Consider the following 25,939-nt stretch of genomic DNA (forward strand, 5'->3'; position numbering starts at 1 on the left):
TCCTTACAGTACCAGGGGTGATTACAAATTAACATGGACAGACAGACAGACGGACAGTCGGACGGACGGACATACATAGCTAGGGTATAAAAATATATACCCCACAACACTATGTGTTGGGGGTATTATAAGTTTGATTGGGCCAAAAATTATGTAACACCTCGAAATATTGATTTCTCGATCTAGCTATGTATGTCCGTCCGTCCGACTGTCCGTCTGTCTGTCGCTCCATGTTAATTTGTAATCACTCTACAGGTCGCAATTATGGTCCGATCTTCACGAAATTTTGATTGGAGGTGGGGCTAGGGTCAGAATAAAACCCTATTTCTTCTGGAGATGATTGCATAATATTTAGGGGTTGAAATGATGTTGCTGATTTTGCAGTTGCTCATTTTGTGACATTTATTTATTTTTTCATAATTTTTATCGCATGCGATTTTTTCAATTTGACTTACAATATTCAAATGTACATCTTGTAACATTTTTTCACCTTCCAACACAGATTGGGGTTATTATATACAGATTTCAATTATAGTCCGATCCTCACGAAAATTTTCACAAGGGTAGGGTTAGGCTCAGATAGGCTAGGCCTATTGTGTTCAAAGATGTCCGCAATATTTTTAAGGGTTGAAATGGACAGACAACTAAAAATGTTCCTGATTTTGCAGCCGTTATAAAGGTCACAAATAGGAACCAAAGGACAAAGGACACAAAATCTCGCATGAAATTAGAATTTTAACAGCGGGTAGGATGGAGCACTACCTATGTGTGAAAAAATACCAACATTACTTACAGCGGTATCCGAAATACACAAAAGGAAAACTTCTGGATTTTTTAAGCTGATTTCGTTGACGAATATAGCCAATTATCGTAGTCAAGCAAATCATATAGATGCGTTTAAATTTAGAGATACAGAGCAGAGGCCTCTTGCAGTTGGAGATGATCGCAAAATATTGAACCAAAAACAGAAAAAAATTCCACTCAACTGAAGCCAATTGACACTTCCGATAGATAGTTAGGGGAGGAGTTCTAGAATTTTGGATGACCATTGGATTATATTTAGTGTAAAATGGACCACAACAGCTAACTGCACGACCGAGTGCGAAAATATTAAACAAATATCCCTGACCAAAAAGCTAAAGGTAATATCTGGGCAGTGCTCCATGACATTATTTCAAAAACGAAATCTTCCAAAATAGATTTGGACATAAGGGGGCTTCTTACATATTGTAGTGTTGTAGAGTATCACATGGTCGGCCCCGCACGGCTATAGCCTTTGCTTACTTGTTTTTATTTCAAGTTTTCATAGAATAAAAATTAAGCCCAAGGATTTTGTAAACAAAACAATTGAATCTATTAAGAGATATAGTGTGAATTTAAAATTTAATTTAATCAGTGCTTCCCGAAACAAAAGTTACATTTATATTGAGAAATTTTATAAAAGAAATCATACCAACTATAATCGTTATGGAATACGTATTATAGCTCTACCGTGTTTTAAATTAGATACTAGGTTGTTGTGGACCGCTTCAACCAAATAGCATTCAATATAATGGTATCTCGCTAACATTATCTGAAGTTTGTCTCAGTTATACAAATGAATTGCGGTAAGTACATCATTGAGAACAAATCGGAACTATATCCAAATCTGAAGTGAGACAAATTATGTAACATGCCTACCCAAAATTCGGTAGACGTATGTTCCAATTTCAGTTTTACTTGAAATCACAACCACATACCCTCTGCCTTACCAGTACCCCAAAAATATTAGAAATTGCAATAATATAGGGCCCATAATCTAACGTAGTAGTATTGTTGAGGATTTAAACTCCAATATACTATGGAAATACTAATGTCAGGCCTAACAAAGTATATATATTCTTGATCAGCGTAAAAATCCAAGTCGCTTCAGCGATAGGCGTTTCTTTGTCCGTCTTTTGTAATCATGCTATCGTTTGAACGAATATAAATAGGCTTAAATTTTCCACACATGTGTAGTTTTCCAGTAGACAGGTTAAGTTCGTAATGATATGTCGGTCTACTTTTTAGTATATTACGGCACCTCTCGAGTTTCCTTATTTTTATGATTTTGCCGAAATTGTAGACCGGAATTGTCTCAAATTTCGTATTTAAAGTTCATAATGGTTACTACAGCCTATGACAAAATTTGCATATGCAGATCCACGTCCTCGTATAACGGTATCCCCATTTTTTCGGCATTTTGATGATATTAGCGACATTATTCAACGGTGTGCAGCCAACTAGAAGTGTATGCATGTTGTGGACAAAAAATCCATCACTACAAAAAAAAAAAAAAAAAAAAAAAAAAAAAACTTTTCTGTGAAAAAGATCTGCCAACCAACGCCGCTTAACCAACGGCGAAACGCGTCGCATAGTGGTGAGTGTGTGATAGTGTCTATCTGGCTTTCCTTTTCACTGCGAATTTCAGATCATTAAGCTCGTCTCGAAAGAGAAATCAAACACAGAAACTGTTTCAAATTTCGTATCTGAAGGTCCTAATAGGTAGTTACAGCTTATAACGAAAAATGCATAAGAAGGTTCTGGTCTTCGTATAGCTACCATTTTAAGGTTTTCATATAAACTGTATTTTTCGACGAGATTTTCGTAACATTTTGCAAGTTCCGTCCAAACGGCGGAGATTATTAAAAGTTTGGCCCGGTCGAATTTTTCGTTGTCTTTGTGCATTTGCTTGTAACAGTTAGAAGAAAGCGAGATAGACCCATGGTTACTTCTGAGGATCTTCATAGAATCAGTTTCTTAGTCAATTTATACAATATTTTTTTTGGCCCAAGGCGAACCCCATTGAAATCGGTGATAATCGGAACAGATTTAGATTTAGCTCCCATATATCGTCAACCGATTTCGGGTTAATTGTGCACCAAATTACCAATATAAGTCCAAATGACTTTAATTTTAGAACATCCAACCGAGTCTAGAAGCAAGTACATCAGATTTAGTGAAAATCGGTTCAGATATAGCTATAGCTCCCATATTTATGTTGCATCGGATTTGGTGTTTGAGTACCTCACAGGGGTAATATGCACTGAAGAATAATGATATCTGGTACCAGATATCAAATGCAGCCCAGAAATACCTCTACCAAATTTTATCAACATCGGTTCAGATTTGTATATAGCTCCCATACATATCTTCAACCGATTTCGTGTAAATTGTGCACCAAATGGCCAAAATCAGTCCAAAGTCTTGAATTTTGGTATATCCGACCGAATTCAGTCTAGAAGAAAGTACGACATCGGTTAAAATATATAGCTATAAGATAAGAGTAAGATTTGGATATAGCTCCCATATATATCCTTAATCCGATTTCAGTTTTATTGTCCAAATAATGGTTAATAACAGCTCAAATGGATAGAATTTTGGAACGTACGTTTCCATTTTGTGCAACTCGGCTCCGATATATATTTTTTTAATATATTCTTTCTCCATGTCATATCATGCATTCTAGAGGTGGTGTAATATACTTGTAATACACTCACAAAAATTTTGGGATTTGCAAGGTTTGCACAAAATTGAATAATCCTTTGAATAATCCAGATATAAATTATTTCCTTTGAAAATGCTAACCTTGGGGGAGGTACAAGAAAGAGTAGACCGATATTACCTATCTGCGACCTTGATCTAAGTTTTAATATAATATTAGAATGCACCAAGTTTGGATCAAATAGGATACTTCCTTCGACAGTCTACCGGCTACCCTTAGTTCGACTCCAAATGACCTGATTTTGTCCACAGAGACCTAGGTGCCAAAACCGTTGTTTCGATGAGACACGTTTTGACCTACAGATACATAGGTCAAAACGTGTCTCATACTCCCTGTAGCCATATGGTTGAGGGTATTAAAAGGAACATAGTAAAATTTTTCTAAAAACGTAAAATTTCGGAACAAATAGCTGCCAACTCGTGAAGACGACAGGAATAGCTGATCACGGGTAAAGAAGGAACATTCCAAATTTAGTCCGCATACACGAAGGGTTTTTCCTTCGGATTTCTTGATTTCCTAGAAAATGCCAACCGTGCAGGAAATTGCATATTTTGAAGTTGAGTGGTATTTCTGTTGCAATTAGAGAATTCGAGGTAGCAACATATTTCCCCGTAATAATCGTATCCTCAACTAACTTTGGTGAAGTTTTTTACTTTTAGCCTAGTACCATTGTAAAGGTATGTTGCTTCTTAATAACATCATATCCCAATCTGAACTGATTTCATTATAATTTGACAAAATTGACTTTTACCCCAAATTCTGTCACACCTTCCATATTTCATTGAAATTAGTGCGTCAAATATGTGAAATCGGCCGAGGATATATATTCAAATCTTAACCGATTTCCTATTAATTTGTCAAATTTATTATTGTAACTTAATTCAGCGACACATTCTGAATTTCATTGGAATCAGTCATATATATCGTGTTTGGTGCACATACATGAAAATATATATGGGAACTATACCCAAACCTGAACCGATTTGAATATAATTCGAAAAATATAGTTTTGTACCAAATTTAGTCACTCATGCCGAATTTCATTGGAATCGGTATATACGTATCGTGTTTGGTGCATCAAATATGTGAAATCGGCCGGAAATATATATGGGAGCCATATCCAAATCTGAACCGATTTCAATATAATTTGACAAATTTATTTTCTGATCAAATTCCCGCCACACATTCCAAATTTTGTTAGAATCGAACATACATATCGTGTTTGGTGCCTCAAATAAACGAGATTGGTCGAAAATATATACAGGGTTGCCATATTCGACGAACCCATGTTTTTTTTTGGGCCATTTCAATGACCCTTTGGGCCCATTCCAATCGACGAGGCTTGTCCGTAGGCAACATTCTTTGCGTCAATTGAATTTTGTACGAGAACAAATGCAAATCAATGCGAATAATCCGTTGTAAATTGGACCGAGCTATGCCCAACTGCTGAGAACGGCGTTTTTGGGATGTTTTTGGGGACCTCTCAATACTGACTCGTACGGCAGCGATATTCTCGGCCGATCGCCTTGGTCGACTTTTATATGGTCTCTTCGGATTAGAAAGAACCTTACCAGTCGAAAAATTTTCCTATAAACACTTAATGGTGTTCTTAGAAGGCGCACTTCTCACATTTTTTAATGTCTTAAAAGCACGTTGAGTTTTCACAGTTGACTTCTTCTGTTGAATGTAAATTTCAAATATTTCAGAGCGCTTGCGTGGCGTGTATTGGTTCATGGTAAAAATCTGCTTGGACTGACGCTTCAAACGCGGTATGTCATTAAGCGATGTGACATCTCTGTCAAAAGTTATGACGTTGCCAGATGGGTCCGTCGAATATGGGCAACCCTGTATGTGTGCTACATCCAAATCTGAACCGATTTGAATATAATTTGAGAAATGTATATTCGTTTTAAATTCCGCTACATATTCCAAATTTCATTGGAATTAGAGATACACAGCGTGTTTCATGCATCAAATATATGAAATCGGCCGAAAATATATGTGGGTGCTATATCCAAATCTGAACCGATTTTAATATAATTTTGGCAAATTTATTTTTGTTTCAATTTTTTTTACACAGTCCAAATATTGAGAGTGTATCTGTAATCGATCAATAGATATGTGCATATAAAATCTAAATTTTTTGGAGTTACCTCCGATTCTGATGCTATATCTGCAGTTCCAAGTGGAATTTCATAAATTCATATAGCCTATGTTACTTTCAGGCAATGTTGTAGTATACTTGGAAATTTTCAGTAAAATCTGTTCAGAGGTGTTCGAGTCCATAAATTACAAACAAATGAATAAGCAAACATGCAAACATTTTCCTCTTTTATAGATATAGAAAGATGTTACTTTCGGGCGATGTTTTAGTATACTTGGAAATTTTCAGTAAAATCTGTTCAGCGGTTTTCGAGTTCATAAATTACAAACAAACAAACATGCATACATTTTCCTCTTTTATAGATATAGATGATAGATACACATTTTTATGAAAGCCCGTTTTTAATTTTTTTTACCCTTTCGAATTCGAAAATTCCAATCAATTGGAATTTAATATTCCTGGCCTTGAAAAATCAACAATAGAATTTTTCTTCTACCCCAGTATGGAACACTATTTCTAATAATAAAAACAATTCAATTCTCTCGATTACACATGTATGGGGCACCAACTTATCGGCTTCAAGCCCGAATAAAGCCTTTTGTTGCTTGTTTACTTTCGCTATTGCATTTGTAACGTTTCTTTGTAATTCAATTTCGGGGTTTTAATATGGTTTAGTTGATTCCAGTTCAGCATATGTCTGAATTCCCTTATTCAGTACATTGGTTGGCATCCACAATTGTATTAAACTAAAATCCACGAAATTCAATTGAAGGGACAACGTTAGCTTTGTGGTTATGTGAATAATAATGTTTGGCACATCGCCTTTGTTGCTGCTGTTGGTAGTGCTGTCGCTTTCATCTATTGTATTATCCCGAGAGACCACAACTAATTCCCATACATTTCAATTGAACAATATTTCAATTTCGACACCCATTCATGAGCGAACGTGGCATTACGTGTGGATGTGATCACAACCTCCCTGCCCCCACAGACACACACAAACATGTTTCACTTACAGGACACATACCCACAATGTAGTCAACTATTCTGCAACAAATTCAGATTCAATGAAGTTGACATTTGTAGTGTACATTTGAGTTGGGATATCCCAATGCCATGGCATGGCATGGTCATAAACGCTTCCCCCACTTGACTCATCTCATACTACTCCATTGTTGTCTTTTTTAGGAGGGATGCATGTACATCCCTCGAACTCTGGCCAAATGTAGTGTAAGCTCCATAAACGAATTCAATACGAAATTGGATTTTGGGACACACACAAAAGTTGTGAAATCAATAGAAAACAATAGGAAAAATTGAGTTTTATGCACTCGTAAATTGACTATAAACGATATTCAACGAATGACTGAACAATCGAGTACATCATATTGAAATCAAAGTTGTAGCTTAGAACGACAACAAGGATGTCTCCTGAATGGCAGGGACAAAAACAGACGGATGAACCTAAAATAGATCAAATCACAAATAAAATATTTTTTGCTCTCTAAAAGATGAAGTTCGTAAGACATAAGCCAAAGGAAGAAATTATAATGAAAAAAAGAATGAAGGTAATAAAATTTTTAGGAGAAAGGAACATATGTAAAATTCGTCAAAATCAAAAGGTTATTTAAAACGAAGAAGTTAGAAGGTACTAGTTGGTTTTTCGTCAGTTATATAGAAGCATACTGGATGTTAGCATTTACTTGTCAATTCCCTTTTTTTACCCTCCACCTTGGAGAGGAGGATATATTAACTTTGTCATTCCGTTTGTAACATCCTCAAACATTCATATAAATTCATAATCAGCATAAAATTCTAAGTCGATTTAACGATGTCCGTCTGTCCGTCTGTCTGTCTGTTGAAATCACGATACAGCTCATATTATTTGACGTAGAGCGCCAAAATTTAGCAGAGCAATTGGTATGTTTCTAGGATGGTTGGTATTGAAAATGAGATATATCGGTTCACGTTCTGGTATAGTCCCCGTATAACGGGGATATTTAGTATTTTGATGATATATGCCACATTTTTTCACAGATTTGTCTGAAAATTGGTATTTATAGGTCATAACGGATCCCTGTACGTGTGACAAAATATGGCATGTATAGGTCCACGTTAGGTCCATATAAAGGTACCTCCCGTTATTCGGTATTTTGATTATTTTTGCCACATTTTTTCACGGATTTGTCTAAAAATTGGTATTTTTTGGTCATAATTGGTTCCAGCTCCGGTAGCGAAACATTGCAAGTATGGGTCCACGATTTGGTATAGCCCTCATATAACGGTACCTCCCGATATTCGGTATTTGATTTTGCCACATTTTTTCAAGAACTTCTCTGAAAATTGGTATTTGTGGGTCATAATGGGTTCTAGCTCCGTTCGCGAAACATTGCATGTGTAGGTCCACGATTTGGTATAGTCCCCATATAACGGTACCTTCCAATATTCGGTATTTTTATAATTTTTGACACATTTTTTCAAGAACTTCTCTGAAAATTGGTATTTGTCGGTCATAATGGTTTCTAGCTCCGTTGGCGAAACATTGCATGTGTAGGTCCACGATTTGGTATAGCCCCCATATAGCGATACCTCCCGATATTCGACATTTTAATGGTTTTTGTCACATTTTTTCTAATGTTTCCGTTACCCTAAGGTTCAGGGTATTAAAAGTTTGGCCCGGCCGAACTTAATGTTTTTTTACTTGTTTGAGAATGTCTTTATACTATTTCCGCTAGTATTAGTAACAATGAAATGCGTGAGCTATGAACAGAACTGAGGAATAATTTCACATTTTTGTGTAACCTCAGCCAATGTTCGATTATTTATATATTTGATTTCTGTTATTTATATAATTTGATTTCTGTTAGGATTATTCAAATTGCTGACCCAAAGTTTCTTTCAAGTTTCTGGTTAAGAGAAATATTAAGATATAGCAAGTTGTAAAGAATCGGTGACTTATTTCTCAAGTTATGACAGATAAAAGTATTGAAAATTGTGACCCTTTGTGGGTGAGGTACCGGAAGGGGTTGGCAAATATCGTCTCAATAAATCTTATGTTAGCAAAAATGTTTGAATGTGTGAGTGTTTTGTTTTTTCAAAAAATCTTGAACACAACGTGGGAGAGGTACCAGAAGAAAAGGTCCGTCCTGTACTGTCTTAATAACAGATCTTGTGCTGATAAAAATATTGAGATGTAGCAAGTCCTGATGGAATCGGATGTTAATTTCCTTTTATGAGTTTCATGGATATTCAAAATTTTGACTCTTTATGGGGATGTACCAGAAGGAGCGGACCGATATATCCCATCTTCACACCAGAACTTGGGTAAATAAAAATATTGTGATGTGTGTAATTAGAGGAAAATTGAACTCTTACATCACATTTTATAGGAGTTATAATTATTCAAAATTTTACCCTTTGTGAGGGAGGTACCAGAAGGAATAAACCGACATTTTCTTCACACCAGACCTTGGGTTAATAAAAATATTGTGATGTGTGTAATTTGAAGAGAACCGGATGCTCGTTTCGGTTTTATGATCGTTTTTGTTTACTCAAAACTTTGACACTCTATAGGGAAGGTACCAGAGAAATGGTCCGATCTCTACCATCTTTATAACAGATCTTGTGTTGTTGGAAATATTGAGATGTGTCAAGTCTGAAATGAATCGGACTTTAATTTCGTGTTTTATGATCTTAATGGATATTAAAAATTTTGAACCTTTGTGGGGGAGAATAAGGAAAGGACCCATATATACCCTGTTTACATCATATCTTGGGTTCAAAAAAATATTACGATGTGTGTAATTTGATCAATCACATCACATTTATAAGAGTTATAATTATACAAAATTTTGACCCTTTATGGGGGAGGTACATGATGAAGTGGGCCGATATTGTCCATTTTCGGACCTGACCTAGCATTTATGCAACTATTAGGATTTGCATAGTGTGAGCAAAGTAGGATTGTCCTTTCACTGTCTGTGCAGTAAAATATTTGTTTGAAATTTTCGATCTTTTGCGGGGAAGGTGGACCGATATTACCCGTCCGTCCGTAGTTCGATTATAATATTACGATGTACAAATTTAGAACCAAATCAGATACTCCCTTCGAGAGTTATCGTGCGCACCAGCTAGCCAGACAGACAAAGGGACAGACTACTTATTCCCTACCTAAATACCAAAGTTAATACCATTTAGTACTTTTCCTACTTTTTAGTGGGTATTTGCAAATCCTCCGCCATGTATAAATTAAGCCAAAGTAATCCTAATGCCAAATTTTGCACTTCCAACTCAGTCCCGTACCGCAAAAACCAAATTTAGTACTTTATAATATGTGTTCCCAAAACCACCTCCAAACACAAACTACGATCCCTTTTCCAAATTTAAGAATTCAAGCGGTATACTTTTACTCAATATCAAATTTGGTACCATTCAGTACCTTTCGTGCATATAGTACAAATTGCCAAAAGTACCTCCATATCCCAATCCTAAACTACGACAGTAATCTTATTTCCAATTTTTAGGATACCAGCTCTATTGGTTCACCCAAATCCAAATTATACGAAACTTAGTAATACTGAGTACACTTACTAATTTTCATAACTACCTGCATCATTCAGTTCAATGGAAATCTTATTTTCAAATTTCAAGATTCCAACACTACCGGTTCACCCAAAATATAAATTGTACCAAATTGAGTACCATTTAGTACACATAAGTACGTATTTCCAGAACTACCTGCATTCCTCAGTCCTAGAATACAATAGAATATTTTTATACCCTTCACCATACTATGGAGGGTATATTAATTTTGTCATTCCGTTTGTAACTCCTCGAAATACTCATGTCAGACCCAACAAAGTATATTATTCTTGATCAGCGTAAAATTCTAAGACGATTTAGCCATGTCCGTCTGTCTGTCTGTGTGTCTGTCTTTTGTAATCACGCTATCTTTGGAACAAATTGAGATAGAAGGCTAAAATTTTGCACACATGTATATTTTGCCAGTAGGCTGGTTAAGTTCGTAAATGGGCCATGTAGGTCCAAGTTATCATATAGCCCCCATATAAAGGTACCTCCCGATATTCGGTATTTTGATGATTTTAGCTACATTATTCACCGGAATTGTTTCAAATTTGGGATTTGAAGTTCATAATAGATACTATAGCCTGAGACAGAAAATTATCTGTGCAGGTCCACGTCTTCGTATAGCCCCCATATAACGGTACCCCCTATATTCGGTATTTTGATGATTTTAGGCGACATTATTTACCGGAATCGTTTCAAATTTCGCATGTGAAGTTCGTAATGGATACTTCATCCCATGCCAGAAAATTGTCTTAGCAGGTTCACGTCTTCGTATAGCCCCCATATAACGGTACCCCCGATATTCGGTATTTTGATGATTTTAGCGACATTATTTAACGGAATCGTTTCAAATTTCGCATGTGAAGTTCGTAATGGATACTACATCCTAAGTCAAAAAATGAGCCACGTCTTCATATAGACCCCATATAACGGTATCCCCCGATATTCGGTATTTTGATGATTTTAGCGACATTATTTAACGGAATCGTTTCATATTTCGCATGTGAAGTTCATAATGGATACTTCATCCCATGCCAGAAAATTGTCTGTGCAGGTCCACGTCTTCGTATATCCCCCATATAACGGTACCACCTATGTTCGGTATTTTGATATTAGCTACATTATAAACAGATTTTTCTTCAAGTTTCGCATTAAAATATTGCAATAACTTATGACAAAAGTTGCCTATGCAGGTCCACGTCGTCTTATAGCCATTCGGTATTTTTAAGATTTTAACAAAATTTTTAACAGATTTTATTTTTATTTTTTTTTTTTTTTTTTTTTTTTTTGGAAATTGCCAAATTTGTAACAAATGGTGGAGGGTATTAAAAGTTCGGCCCGGCCGAACTTACAGCTTTTTTACTTGTTAAATTTCAGAATTGCAAAAATACAAAACCCATCCTTAGCCGACCCCCTCTGACCAAGAGTGACACTCAATCAAAATTTCAAGCTTGTAGCTTCAGCCGTTTCGCCTGGTCGTCAATGAATGGTTAAGTCAGTCAGACAATTTCTTTACTCCTGTTTTAATATAGATTAAGCTATTTCTTTTTGCTCTTCTCCATAAAACTTCAAAACACTGACATACAATTTTTTTTTTTTTTTTGAGGGGGGGGGGTGGGAGGTATGTCTAAGTGGAACATATAGTTTTCCCATATAAAATGTACAAAATAATTTGAAGAAAGCTGCTGCTGCGGAAGACGAAAAACTAGGAGTTGCCTAAATTAGAGGACATATACCTACCGGTATATCGGTTGATACTTTCAAACTCTTTATAAAAAAATTTATTTCACCAAAATTCTAGCTTAGCTATTTTGGTGTATTTAATAGAAGATAATTGGATATTGAAACTATAAAACCCGACATCCACATTGCTAAGTAAATCCCCTCCCAAATTTAACAGTAATTGTGAAAATCTTAACGTCTTAAAGATACCACCATTGAAAATATGCTACTGACGGAACACGCTGTCCGCAAATTTTCCGTCTTGCAAATCTGTCTTTTCGTTGATAAGCCAATTCAGTTAATCAACATTTCAGTAATTAATCTGTTCAACAGCTATTCAAAGAAGTTGAATCATAAAAACAAAGAAACTGGCTGGAATGAAAAATAACATGAACGGCGGTGGTGGCAGAGGCAGAGGCAACAGAAACTACAACAACAGCAAAAACCGTAGTAAACAACTTGATAATAAAAATAATAACAATAATAACTGGCAAACAACAAATCCTGAAATCAGGAAGCAGTAACAAAAACTAATAGTCGAAACAAACAGTTGGCTGAGAGATAGACAGGCTGAGAGACATACAGACAGACAGTCAGACAGACAGACAAATAGACGACGTCTCAAAGGGGTTTTTGCTATATTGGCTTTTTATTTATATTCCTCCAACTCTTGTGTTGACTCCCTTGAATTAATAGCAACCAGTTTTCAGCATTAGTCTCCCCTCAAGACTCAAGGCAATTGGAGCCATTAAAGTGTGAACTTCAAGTGATGGGGGGTGTTGTTGGTGAGCCAAAGGAGCTGCTGTTGCCCATAACAATGTCCGTGGTTATAAGCTTTAGAACAAATTATGCAAATTAGTTAAAAGCTTTTACGGTATTATTAAAATGAACTAAGCATTCATTTGCATATCGCGGTCCATGGAACAGCATTGACGTTGGCATCGTTGGCAGAGCGAGGAAAAATCCTTAGCCATCTTTATCATCGCCTACTTCGCGGAAATCGAAAGCAAACTTTTGAACAGTTAATGGTTGAACACTGTCAAGAGTATTGACTTTTAATGCTTGACTCGTTGGTAATTCTACTCTTTGACGGATGATGATGCTGACGACGACGGCGTGAAAGACGACTACGTCGATGGCAAAGACGATGACGATGAGAATACTTTTTCTTGGCCCGATGCTGGGGATTGATTTCAATTAATTGTAAAAAATACATTAACAGCATTAAGGTTGGACTATGTATCTTATTTCGTCCGAGATGATTAGGTCTTCTCAATTAACACGAGTTCTCGTAGATTAGATGAAATTTGAAATAATTAAAGTCAGCCATTAATCACACTTTATTGAAATACGTTTCAATGTGAGTTATTGATGACGATGATGAGTAGGCTACTTCAATTCTTTTAAAGATTTTGATAGGTTGAACTAAATTTGTCTTAAAGAAAAGTTGGATAAAATATTAAGAAAATAATTAATACCCCAACACATAATGTTGTAGGGTATAATAAGTTTGATTGGGCCAAAAATTATGTAACTCCTCGAAATATTGGTTTCCCACATAGGAAAGTATATATTGATCTTCCTATCTCGCCGAGCTTAGTCGATCTAGCTATGTATGTCCGTCCGTCTGTCTGTTCGTCTGTCCATGTTAATTTGTATTCACTCTACAGGTCGCAATTATGGTCCGAGCCTCACGAGATTGAATATGGAGGTGGAGTTATGGTCAGTATAGAATCCTATTGCTTTTGGAGATGGTCTCATAATATTTAGGGGTTGAAATGGACCAAAAACGGAAAAATTTCTTTATTTTGCAGTTGCTCTACAGGTCGCAATTATTCACCAATCGAAGCGGAAGTTAGGGACAAAAAACGGAAAATGTACCAAAAACGGAAAAATTTCCTTATTTTGCAGTTGCTCCACAGGTCGCAATATGGACCAATCGAAGCGGAAGTTAGCATGGGGCTAGATCTTAGGGCTGGGCAGAAGCCTTCCAATTTTGATGGTCATCGGGTAATATGTAGTGGGTGAAATAGACCATAACATAACATAACCAATATATATATATATAGCGAAATATATACAATGTGTATATACAAAGGAAGGGGATATTAGCTAAAATGCGTATATCTCAAGAATGACTGGACCGATTTTGACAAACTTTGCCAATTCAGAATGCCCCCTTGGCATAAAAGTATAAAATCTAAAAACGCATAAAAATATGTCAATAATGATGTTGAAATGTACAGTTTGTAATACTTGTTCACCTTACAACATAGGTTGGGGTTATTACATACAGATTGCAATTATCGTCCGATCCTCAAGAAATTTTCACAAGAGTAAAGTAAGGCTCAGAAGGGATATGCATATTGGTTTTAAAGATGTCCGCAATATATTTGGGGGTTGAAATGGACCTGCTTTTTTTTGCTGATTTCGTTGACGAATATAGCCAAATATCGTAAACAAGCATATTATATAAATGAGTCTATATTTGGAGATACAGACGGGCATCTTGCTTTTGGAGATGATCGCAAAATATTTTGGGGTTCAAGTGAACCAAAAACAGAAAAAAAATTCCTGATCACACAATTGAAGCCAATCGACACGCCTGAGAAGAGAGTTAAGGAAAGGGAAGGATTCTAGCATTTTAGATGAAAAATAGACCACAACAACTAACAGCATGATATAGTGCAAATGTCCCTGGTCAAGTCAGTGCTCCGTGACATAATTTCAAAAGTGAAATCTTCCAAAATCGTTCTGGACATAAGGGGACTTCTAACATATTGTAGTGTTGTAGGGTATCACATGGTCGGCCATAGTGCTTACATGGTGCTTACTAGTTTTTTTAATGAAATATTTGTTATCGAATATTTCATGGTAATATGAATATGTTACCAGTTTGCATCTAACTGAAGAGCCAAAGAGACGAATCTTCGTGAGGTGGCAGATATAGCGGACCGAAGTATTAAATGTTCATAACTCATATAATACAGATAAAAATATTGGTATGTGCAAAATTTGAAGGAAATCTAACATTTATATCCAATTTTATGCGAAATCATAAATTCCTTTAAATTGCATATTCATATCAGATTTCATATCAGATTTAAGAGAAATATTTAGATATAACAAGTTGTAAAGAATTGCCGAGTTGGTTTGCAAGTTATAACAGATATAAGTATTGGAAATTGTCATCCTTTGTGAGTGAGGTACCAGAAGAAGTTAGATATATCTTGCGTTAGCAAATATATTTGGATGTGTAAAATTTGAAGAGAGTTGGATACTTATTTCGCTTTCTTTGAGCGGCCTGTTTTACCAAATATTGAACCCAATGTGCGGAGGTACCAGAAGGAGCGGACCGATATATCCCATCTTCACCAGACCATGGGTTTATAAAAATATTGTGATGTGTGTAATTTGAAGGCAATCGGACATTTACATTTGTATAAGAGTTATAATTATTCAACATTTTGTGATGTGTATTTTACGCATGTGAAGGACTTTAACACCAAATCGGATGAAACATGTATATGGGAGCTATAGCCATATCTGAACCGATTTTAACCAAAAAAATAAGTACTTACTTGAGCTTCATAAGTTATCTGGTACCAAATATCTTTCTTGTGGAGTGCATATTACGCATGTGAGATATTTAAAACCCCTATCTATAACTATATCTGAACCGCAAACTATAACTATATCGTACATTTTTGTTAATGAAAAGACTTTATTATTTCTGTCAAATGAATTTAATAGTACTCTGTTTGTAGATCACCAACTCTCCAGACCAAACAATTTAAATTCATTATTTATATATTGGCCATATACAAAGGGATCTTAATATTTCAAGATATATTTAGCAACATTTAATATAGAGTTTTAGAATTAATAGAGGGCTTTGGATTACTTCAAGAATTATTTGTTCAAAAAATTGGGTCATGTACATTTTAATTTTTAATACTGTCCAAATATAAGGGAAAAGCCTGATTTTAAGTATTTGTTATGATTTCGCAAAATTTAATATATTTATTTAAATTTCGAGAAATTTTGGTATTTTGAATTCTTATTATGTCGAAACTTAAAAAATAAGCATATATGTCTTCAATTTGGTACGATTGTATAAAAATACCTCTGATTTTATTTATTGCATGGGTTTTGCCACAAGAGCGCTTAATTTTGCAAGAATCTTGAGTTTAGAACAGGTTATAAGCTCACGATTTTGGATAGTCAAGGGATAATATTTGGCCAATGAAATTGGACGGAACTTTTGTATGAAAAACTTAAATACACTTCCAGGCGAAATCAAAATACATGAGAAGTGCACTTCTTCCGTCCGTTCGTTGCCGTCTAAATCCAGCTATTGAATATAGAGCAAAGAACATACATTATTACAACAGAAGCCGCAAATATAGGGCAAGTGTCAAAAAATTTTGGCAGCATCCTATATTTAAATTTAAAATCTGGTATTTAAATTAAAATTGTGTGTTAATAATTACGCAGGGTAAAAAATCAACAAAACAACACGAACACATATATACAAACAATATCACATATGTAATCAACATACCAAACGACAATACAGCTTGAGAACAATATTATAAAAATCGTTTTTCACAACAATTTTTTAAAATTTTTTTCTCAATTTTGCCCTTTTTGACATTTTTTTTTTTGTGAAAATTTTCAGATTGTTGATTTCCTCAAACATGGGGACATAGCAAAATATGCATCTATATAGGCCATGATCTGCTACAGGAAGCAGAGCCCATTTCGAATCCGAATAATATTGCAAAGTTGGGTCGATAAAGTGAAATGTTGAAATATAGGATAGAAAAAATTCGTTTTCGAAATGCGTACAATTGGTGTACGAAAAGTAATAGATGATACTAATTTTCTGATATTGTGTAGAACAGGAGTATGATAAGGAGCGTTTAGATAAGGAGGAGAAATACTAAATGGTACTAAATGTAATATAGTTATAGGAATTGAGCTAATTTACGAATGTTGATATGGGCGTAACTATGGTTTAAACAATGAACAGGTTTTAGAAATGTGTGCCGTATAGTGTGCGAAAAGTACCAAATTCGGTAAAAGTGTAGGAATTGTGCTGGAAATGTCGATTTTGGTATTAGGATCACTGAGAGTATGAAATCAATCTACAAATACGCAAATACTTATACGAAAATATTATATTACATATTATTTTAATTGGTATATAGAGTACAAAAGGAGTTAGAATTGTGCATTTCGGTATTTAGATCAATGCGAAATGAATAAAAATAGTCATATTTGAAATGAAAAAAAAAAAAAAAAAAAAAAAAAACGAAAAATGGAAAGCTACATATACCTATAAACTCATGTTTAGAAATTTAGTAGCTGACCCAGTCAGTGCTCGTCTCTAGACGTTGTATTAGTTTGAAAGATATTTCTATAGGGATTGACGAACACAATAAAACGCATACAAAAGTTGTATACACAGATTGGGCAGAAAGGTACGATTTTGTATGTAAGGTAAGTATTTTTAAGGTGTATTGAACGTTCTATTTATTACTTGAATTTAAGAAATATTGCTCTTTTAAATTAAACAAAAATTCACTGAATATTACTTCCTGACATTTTTTAGTTTGTAATAAAAACAGAGAGATCGGGATGGTTGCAGAAGTGAATATGGAGTGAAGGGGGACTATTTCCACTATCATTTTCCTCAATTTTTTTATTTTCCTGTGGCAGACTATTGTCAACATTAGTCTACGTTTTGGTATAGCCTCCATATAACTGTACTTCCCGATATTCGTTATTTTAAAAATTTTATGCACATTATCTAACAGAATTACTTAAAATTCGGTTGTTTGATTTGGTAAAGGGATCTCTTCCTGTAATAGAACAATTTCGGTATATGTAAATTTTCCATATTTGGACGATTTTAGCCACATTTGTTTAGAATTGTTTTAAATTTGGATTACGAATGCTGGTTTTCGACAGAATTCCTTCCTTATACACTTCCTTTCCTACTTTTTATACCCTCCACCATACATATAGTACATATGGAGGGTATATTAAGTTCGTCATTCTGTTTTTAACTCGTTTTTAGACCCAACAAAGTATATTTATTCTTCATCAGCGTAAAATTCTAAGACGATTTAGCACTGTCCGTCTGTTGTCTGCAGGCAGGTCAAGTTCAAAGATGGGCTATATCGGTCCACGATATCGTATAGCCCCCATACAACGGTACCCCCCGATATTCGATACTTTGATGACTTTAGCCACATTTTTCAGTAGAATTGTTCGAAATTCTACACAAGAAGTTTTTTCGCGGTACTTTACCACCTGAAATAAAACTGTTTATATATTTTGATGATTTTCAACGGAATTGTCAGAAAATACACACGAGGAGTTGCTTCTCAGCACTTTACCCCTGGAAGATTATTGTCTATATAGGTCCACAATATCGTATATCCCCCATATAGCGGTACCCCCCGATATTCGGTATTTTGATGATTTTAGCTACATACCTGTACCTCCCTATATTCGGTATTTTGACGATTTTAGCTACATTATTCACCGGATTGTGTTTTTTTTTTCAATTTTCGTATTTGAATATTATAATCGATTTCGACAAAAGTTGTCTATGCAGGTCCAATTCTTCGTATAGACCCCAATATAAGGCCTATATTCGATATTTTTAGGAGGGTATCAAAGTTCAGCTCGACCGAACTTACTGCTTTTTTGCTTGTTGTTTTTTATTTCCCAAATGTTGGAAGGAATAAAAAATTCGGCCCGGCCGAATTTTACTGCATTTTTATTTGTTTAATGCTAAAATCAGTAAAGTAACACGTTTCATGATAATTCCTAAATTAACCTTCGTCAAAGTAAATATTTAATTTTTGCAAGGTATATTCCTCTCAAGAATTTACTCCATTTTAAGCGCTATTTAAAAAATAGAATAGAAAAGCACACTCACACAAACTAGAAAAAATGGGTTATTTGCCATCATCATTGGATATCATTTGGCAATGTGAAATATTGCTCCAATCAGACAAATGGTACATAATTTATTAAAGCAATTACTCTTAATTTTTATAAGACATCTTGCAGGTTTGCTACCTTCTCTTTGGAACATTTTTCATGAAAACTTTCTTAAAAGAATTTGCCACCTTTGTGCCGTAACTTAGGCGAGAGAAATGGTGCTGGCAGTGGCGATGATGGTGGTGGTGGTACGAAGTAAAACGCAAACAGAATTGATTGTTGGCCAATAAAACATTTTGACGTGTAATTCGTACCTTTGTCGCAATTTTAACAAATGCTTTCTGTTTTTTCTTCAGTTTTGTTTTTGCCCTTTTTACGTTACTTCGTTAGAAGAACAGCTTTCTTCATACTAAACAGAAAAATGGCAAGCGAGAAAATACACACACACACACTCACAACCATCATCACAAGAAGGAGAAGTAATAAAATTATATCGGAAGTTGCCGTTATGTGGCAAAAATGGGGGCGACAAAATGAATGTGGTAACTATGTTATCCTTTCATTTCTTAAATTCCTGCCAAAGAATAACACAAAAAAATAGAAAAAACAACGTTGGCAGAAGAAAAACAGAACCTTCGAAGGAAACCAATAAATAACATGACACAATCTCAGGACACATTATTTGGCAATAAAATCGAATAGTCAAACCGGGAGATGAAACAGTAACCGATACAAATGCTGGTTCCACAGCGAATCGAAAGCCGGCACATAAAAAATATATATTGGAATCGATTTAAAATGCATAAAATTTGGAAGGGAGCCCTCAGCCGTATTTCTCGTAAAAAAGACAAGAAAACTTTGCACAGAAGAAGAAGAAGTAAGCGTTGCAAAGGTAAGCAGCCAATAAGCTACTCAGCAAGTTAGCATATCACCCGTAGACAAATGGATGCTGCTGCCAATGTTGATTGGAAATGGCATGGCGGTGGTAGGAAGGGTTAAATAAAATAAGATTATGGCCAGAAATGAAATGGATGCAATTTTCACGTCGACCTTCAGATATGGGTATTTTAACACTTTGGCCCCCGAACCATATGTGAAATAAAGGGTGCTCACTTTTGGTAAGGGTGGTTTTAATAATCGTTTGAGACGTTACTGTTCCTTACAATGTACAGGGTTGCCCATATTCGACGGACCCATCTGGCAACGCCATAACTTTTGATGCAAAGAATGTTGCCTTCGGACAAGCCTCGTCGATTGGAATGGGCCCAAAAACATGGGCCCGTCGAATATGGGCAACCCTGTAGTTTAAGATCTATTGAGGAAAATAAAGGCATGTTTACGTTAGAACTGTTTTTGGGGTTAACCTATTTTAAAAAGATTGAATTGAAGTATAAGTAATGAATATGATAGTTTTAATCCAAATACAATGGGTTAACCCATCCAACGTACTGTAACAATACCTTAAAAGTGAATGTTATATGCTCGCCTTTATAGCTCATTATTTTGACACTTAAAAATGAGTCCAAAGGCCATAAAATTCTTCTATCTTTTGAGGGAGTTCCTTCATTTTAGCTATTTAGCTTTATCTGAATTAGATTTGGTTCTAACATGAAAAACTTTACATTAGCTGGAAACCCACTTAGTTTGGTAAACGCAGTGCGGTTGATGTATTGTTTGGTGCCATCCCCACAGACCTAATCCCCACCAAAGTTATGGGAATTATGACATTTTTTTTAGACAACAAATAATCCCAGATAAGCCATAATACCATAATAATGGGGATGGGGATGAGATTTTCCCACCTTCGATCGGGACTTGACATTTTCTGTCTTGGGGTATTTTCAACACCGGCTATGCGATCCACAGTGTTTATAATATATAATATAATATAATTTTTGTTAGTAGCCGACTTTCGATTTTAAAGTCAATATCTTCTGAACTACAAATGATGTCAACACATATGGCACCGTTTTGGAAAGGCAAGAGTATTGGCTATAATGTAGCATTTTGATCTAAATACCCCATAATGGGTTAATTTTCGAATTGTTAGGTGTTTTTCAAAAAGTTTCGGTATAGAAATATCAATCCCAGCATAGCTCCTAAACTCAATTTAACCCATGTTTTCTTTAATTTTTTATACCCTCCACCATAGTATTTTAAGTTTATTATTCCGTTTGAAACACCTCGAAATATATATTTTAGACCCCACAGAGTATATATTCTTGATTAGCATACAATTCTATGACGATATAGCCATGTGCGTCCACGGTACCTCCCAATATTCGGTATTTTTGATCATTTCTGCGTCAATATTTATTGGAATTGTCTAAAATTTGGTATTTGAAGTTTGAAATGAACACTACAGCCTATGACTGAAATTTGTCTGTGCAGGTCCACATCTTCGTATAGCCCCCTTATAATGGTACCTCCATTATTCACCGATTTTTTTTTTCAAGTTTCGCATTTGTATATTGTAATGGCTTATGACAAAAGTTGCCTATGCAGGTCAACGTCGTCGTATAGACCCTAAGGGCAACACTCGGTATTTTTAAGATTTTAACAGAATTTTTAACGGATTTTATTGTTTTTTCCAAATGGTGGAGGGTATTCAAAGCTCAGCCCGGCCGAACTTACAGCTTTTTTACTTTTTAGTTATTTATTATTATTTACTTTTTGTCTTGAAATCCTTAAGAAATTGGGGGTTAGGACCGTTTCCCATGGGGTATATAACACTTTGCTGTGGGGTTTATTTACGAAAAATTTATTTATCATATAGTTTAATGTTTGGATATAGGATCTCGTAGTGTTAAGTATTAAAAGTTAATAATCCTTTGGCACGGAATTTTAAATATTTTGATCGGGCCCCGTAGCCGTGCATTTGAGTGACTTCAACTTCGGATTCGACTCCGAAAAGATGTTATCTATTTTATTCTATGATAGGAATAAACCAATATATGGGATCGATTCAAAATAGATATCAATATTGAACTTTTTAGATGAAATGTGATTATATATTTTTTAAACCATGAAATTAAATAAAATTTTTGAATTAGTTTAGATTTGTTCGAATTGGTCACCTTTGGCACAAATTATGACCTTCAAACGGTCAATGAAACCGTCGCACGGTACCTGAATGTTGCGCTGTGGTATTTTGGCCCATTCCCGGCGAAGCGCTTGCTTGAGGTGATCGACACTTTGGTATTTTTTTAGTGCCAACCTTGCTTTCCAAAATACTTTAGATACAATAGTCCAACGGATTGGTATCCGGAGATTTTGGTGGCCATAGTGCGCTGGAAATGAAGCGCGTGCTGAGTGCGATGGTGCTGAGTCTTGTTGCAATGTCCAAGGTATGCTGTCAAAATGTTTTCGTGCCAAAGCTTTAATACATCCTCCAGAATATTTTCGCGACAATATTCGGCATTTATTCTGATGCCACGGTCGATTAATACAAGCGGAGCGCGACTATCGGCTGTTATGGCGGCCCACACCATCACCATGGCCGGCGCTTGAGTTCTGGTGTCCAACCGAAGGTGCACATTTTCAGCTGACCTGGCAAGTAAACACGATTAGTTTGTTTGTTTACAAACTGCTGGACAACGAATGTCCAGCAGTTTGTAGTCTATTTATACTCTTTTGAGTCTATTTATACTCTCCACCTTGGAAAGGAGTGTATATTAATTTTGTCATTCCGTTTTTAACATCCTTAAATATTCGTCGTAGACCCCATAAAGTATATATATTCATAATCAGCATAACATTCTAAGTCGATTAAACGACGTCCGTCTGTCTGTCTGTCCGTCTTTCTGTCTGTCTGTTGAAATCACGATACAGTCCACATTATTTGACGTAGAGCGCCAACATTTAGCTGAGCAATTTGTATTTTGTCTAGGATGGTTGGTATTTAAAATGAGATATATCAGTCCACGTTCTGGTATAGGCCCCATATAACGGTACCTCCCGATATTCGGTATTTTGATGATTTATGCCACATTTTTTCACGGATTTGTCTGAAAATTGGTACTTGTAGGCCATAATGGGTCACTGTGCGTGTTGCAAAACATTGCATGCATAGGTCTACGTTTTGGTATAGCACCTATATAAAGATACCTCTCGATATTCGGTATTTTATTTTTTTGCCACATTTTTTCACGGATTTGTCTACAAATTGGTATTTGTTGGTCATAATGGATTATAGCTCCGGTGGCGAAACATTGCATTCATGGGTCCATGATTTGGTATAGCCCCCATATAACGGTACCTCCCGATATTCAGTATTTTGATGGTTTTTACCACCTTTTTTTCACAGATTTGTGTAAAAAAAGGTATTTGTGGGTCATAATGGGTCCTAGTTCGTGTGGCGAAACTATGTATGTGTAGGTCCACGTTTTGATATAGTCCCCATATAACGGTACCACCCGATATTCGGCATTTTAATGGTTTTTGTCACATTTCTTCTAATGTTTTCTTTACCCTAAGGCGGAGGGTATTAAAAGTTAGGCCCGGCCGAACTTAATGTTTTTTTACTTGTTTCTTTCTGCTGCGGTGAAAGCTCTTGCATTTCTTCGAATTTCAATGGCTTTACCCCGAGCTAATTTTTCAATATTTGCCGAATGGAATATTGCGATATGTTCAGCTCACGAGCTATTTTTCGACGGTTTCGATCAAGTCGCTTCTCTTATTTTTCGCACAATTTCTGCAGATGTTGCTGTTTTCTTCCGTCCACTTCCATCGGGCTACGCTACCATTATCATGGTAACAAGCGATGGTACAAGACACAAAAGATTTATCCACGTTTAAGTGCTGGAGTATTCTAATGATAGCCACTTGTGGTTTTCCAGCCAATAAAGAAATCACACTATCACGCTTGAATTCCGTCACGAATAACTTATTTTCTGAGAAAATCTCACCAAAATGCACGCTTGTAAACAATACAATGAGCTGTCACTGGAATATTTTAACAGCTGTTGGACAAGTGACTTAGAAATGGCAGCATTGTTTTCATCTCACCCTGTATGTAGGGTACCAAAAACTTTTTGTTACGTCAGTACATCCGGCTTATTGAACTCAACCAAGGTTATTTATGGGAACTATATCCAAATCTAAACCGATCTCTAAAGAATTAAGAATTATATATATATATATATATATATATATATATATATATATATATATATATATATATATGTATATATATATATGTATATATATATATCTATCTATATATATATATATATATATATATATATATATATATATATATATATATATATATATATATATATTATATATATATATATATATATATATATATATATATATATATATATATATATATATATATATATATATATATATATATATATATATATATATATATATGGCACTTATAGTAATATCTTAACCTTTTTCCACCAAATTTTTGTTGTGCTTATTTTGAATTCCAAATTTCTAATATAAAATAATTCTGGTAAAAGTTGTTGCTTAAATTATTATTATTATTCTATTCAATTATTTGTCAGAGAATGAGACATCCATTGCAAACTTCAAATTCCAAATTTGGCATAATTTTGGTGAAAAATATTGCCGTTATATACAGGCTATATGAAGGCGTGAATCCAAAAATTAAATTTGAAACTATTCCGTTGAAAAGGGTGACACAAATCATCAAAATAACAAATATCTGGCGGTACAATTATGCGGGGACTATATCAAAACTTTTTCGGGTAAATAGTTGGATTTTCGCCGTAACTTTTAACGGCCAAATAATTTTAAAAAGGGATACTGGGATTATCTACTCTACCATCGCGACACCTGGCCATTGAAAAGCATTAGAGCCAGTAAGTTGGTCGTGCCGAACTTTGAATACAAATCACCATTTGACACTTTTCAAAAAAAAAAAAAAAAAATAAATAAATAAATAAAAAATAATAATATGTTGAAAAATACCTTTAAAATCATCAAAATACTGAATATAGGGAGATGCCCTTATATTGGGGCACAGGCCACAATTGGCCATTCAAATACGAAACTTGAAAAAATTAAGGTAATTAATGTCGCAAATATATCAAAATATCGAATCTATAGGGAGGTACCGTAATATAGCGGCTATACGGATACCTGTACCTGCATAGGCAATTTTTTGTCACAGGCTGTAATATCCGTTTCGAATTGCAAACACAAAATTTGAAACGACTCCCGTGAATAAAGTCCCCAAATTCATCAAAATACCGAATATAGAGAGGTACAGCTCTTTATAGAGCTCATTTTCACCACCAAAAGTCCTGGAGACCAAACAAACATCTGAGTGAAATTTTATCATACTACTTCCATTCATTCGGAAGCTGGAGTGATTTGCACAGACGGACGGACATTTTATGCTGCCAAACGCAAATCTGATAGTGTGCTTTATTAATGGTTTGTTTTGATCTGTTCTACACCAAAACACTCTAAAATGAATTTCTATTAAATGTTTCTAAATTGGATTATGTGAATCGTAAATGCGATACACGAAGCACCAATCTACCATTTAATAATTTTTACTGGAACTGTACTTATGATTTTTCATTCTTTGAATAAGTCAGGCCATAAGTTAATTTTATGTTCTCTGCTACTGGTATCTTCAATTGTCGTCTCCCTTGTTACTGTTATTTTAGGCCAATATTTGCTAAATTTGTTTTCATTCCAAAAACGTAAGCAGACATTTGCCAATGTATATTCAAAGAATAATAATAATAAAATAATAACAATCATAATAATTCTCATGGACCACCATTGCTGGGCTGATTGGATATTTTTGGCTGCTGACGGCCTTCCTGCCTGCCTGCCTGCCTGCCTGCCTGCCTGCCTGCCTGCCTGCCTGTCAGTGCTATGATATGCTAACGATGTAACGAAACAAAACCACCATGTACTACATGTGTACACCAGCCAACATGGTGTATGTGTATTTGTTTTGCGTTAAAATGTAACGGAAGATGTACTACTACGTCCCCATGTGTCGAGTGGTTGGTTGAATGTTACGGCATTTCGGCCAACAAATATGTAAA

The sequence above is a fragment of the Musca domestica genome, unplaced genomic scaffold, assembly GCF_030504385.1.
Source record: "Musca domestica strain aabys unplaced genomic scaffold, Musca_domestica.polishedcontigs.V.1.1 3, whole genome shotgun sequence".
In the NCBI taxonomy this organism is placed as follows: domain Eukaryota; kingdom Metazoa; phylum Arthropoda; class Insecta; order Diptera; family Muscidae; genus Musca; species Musca domestica.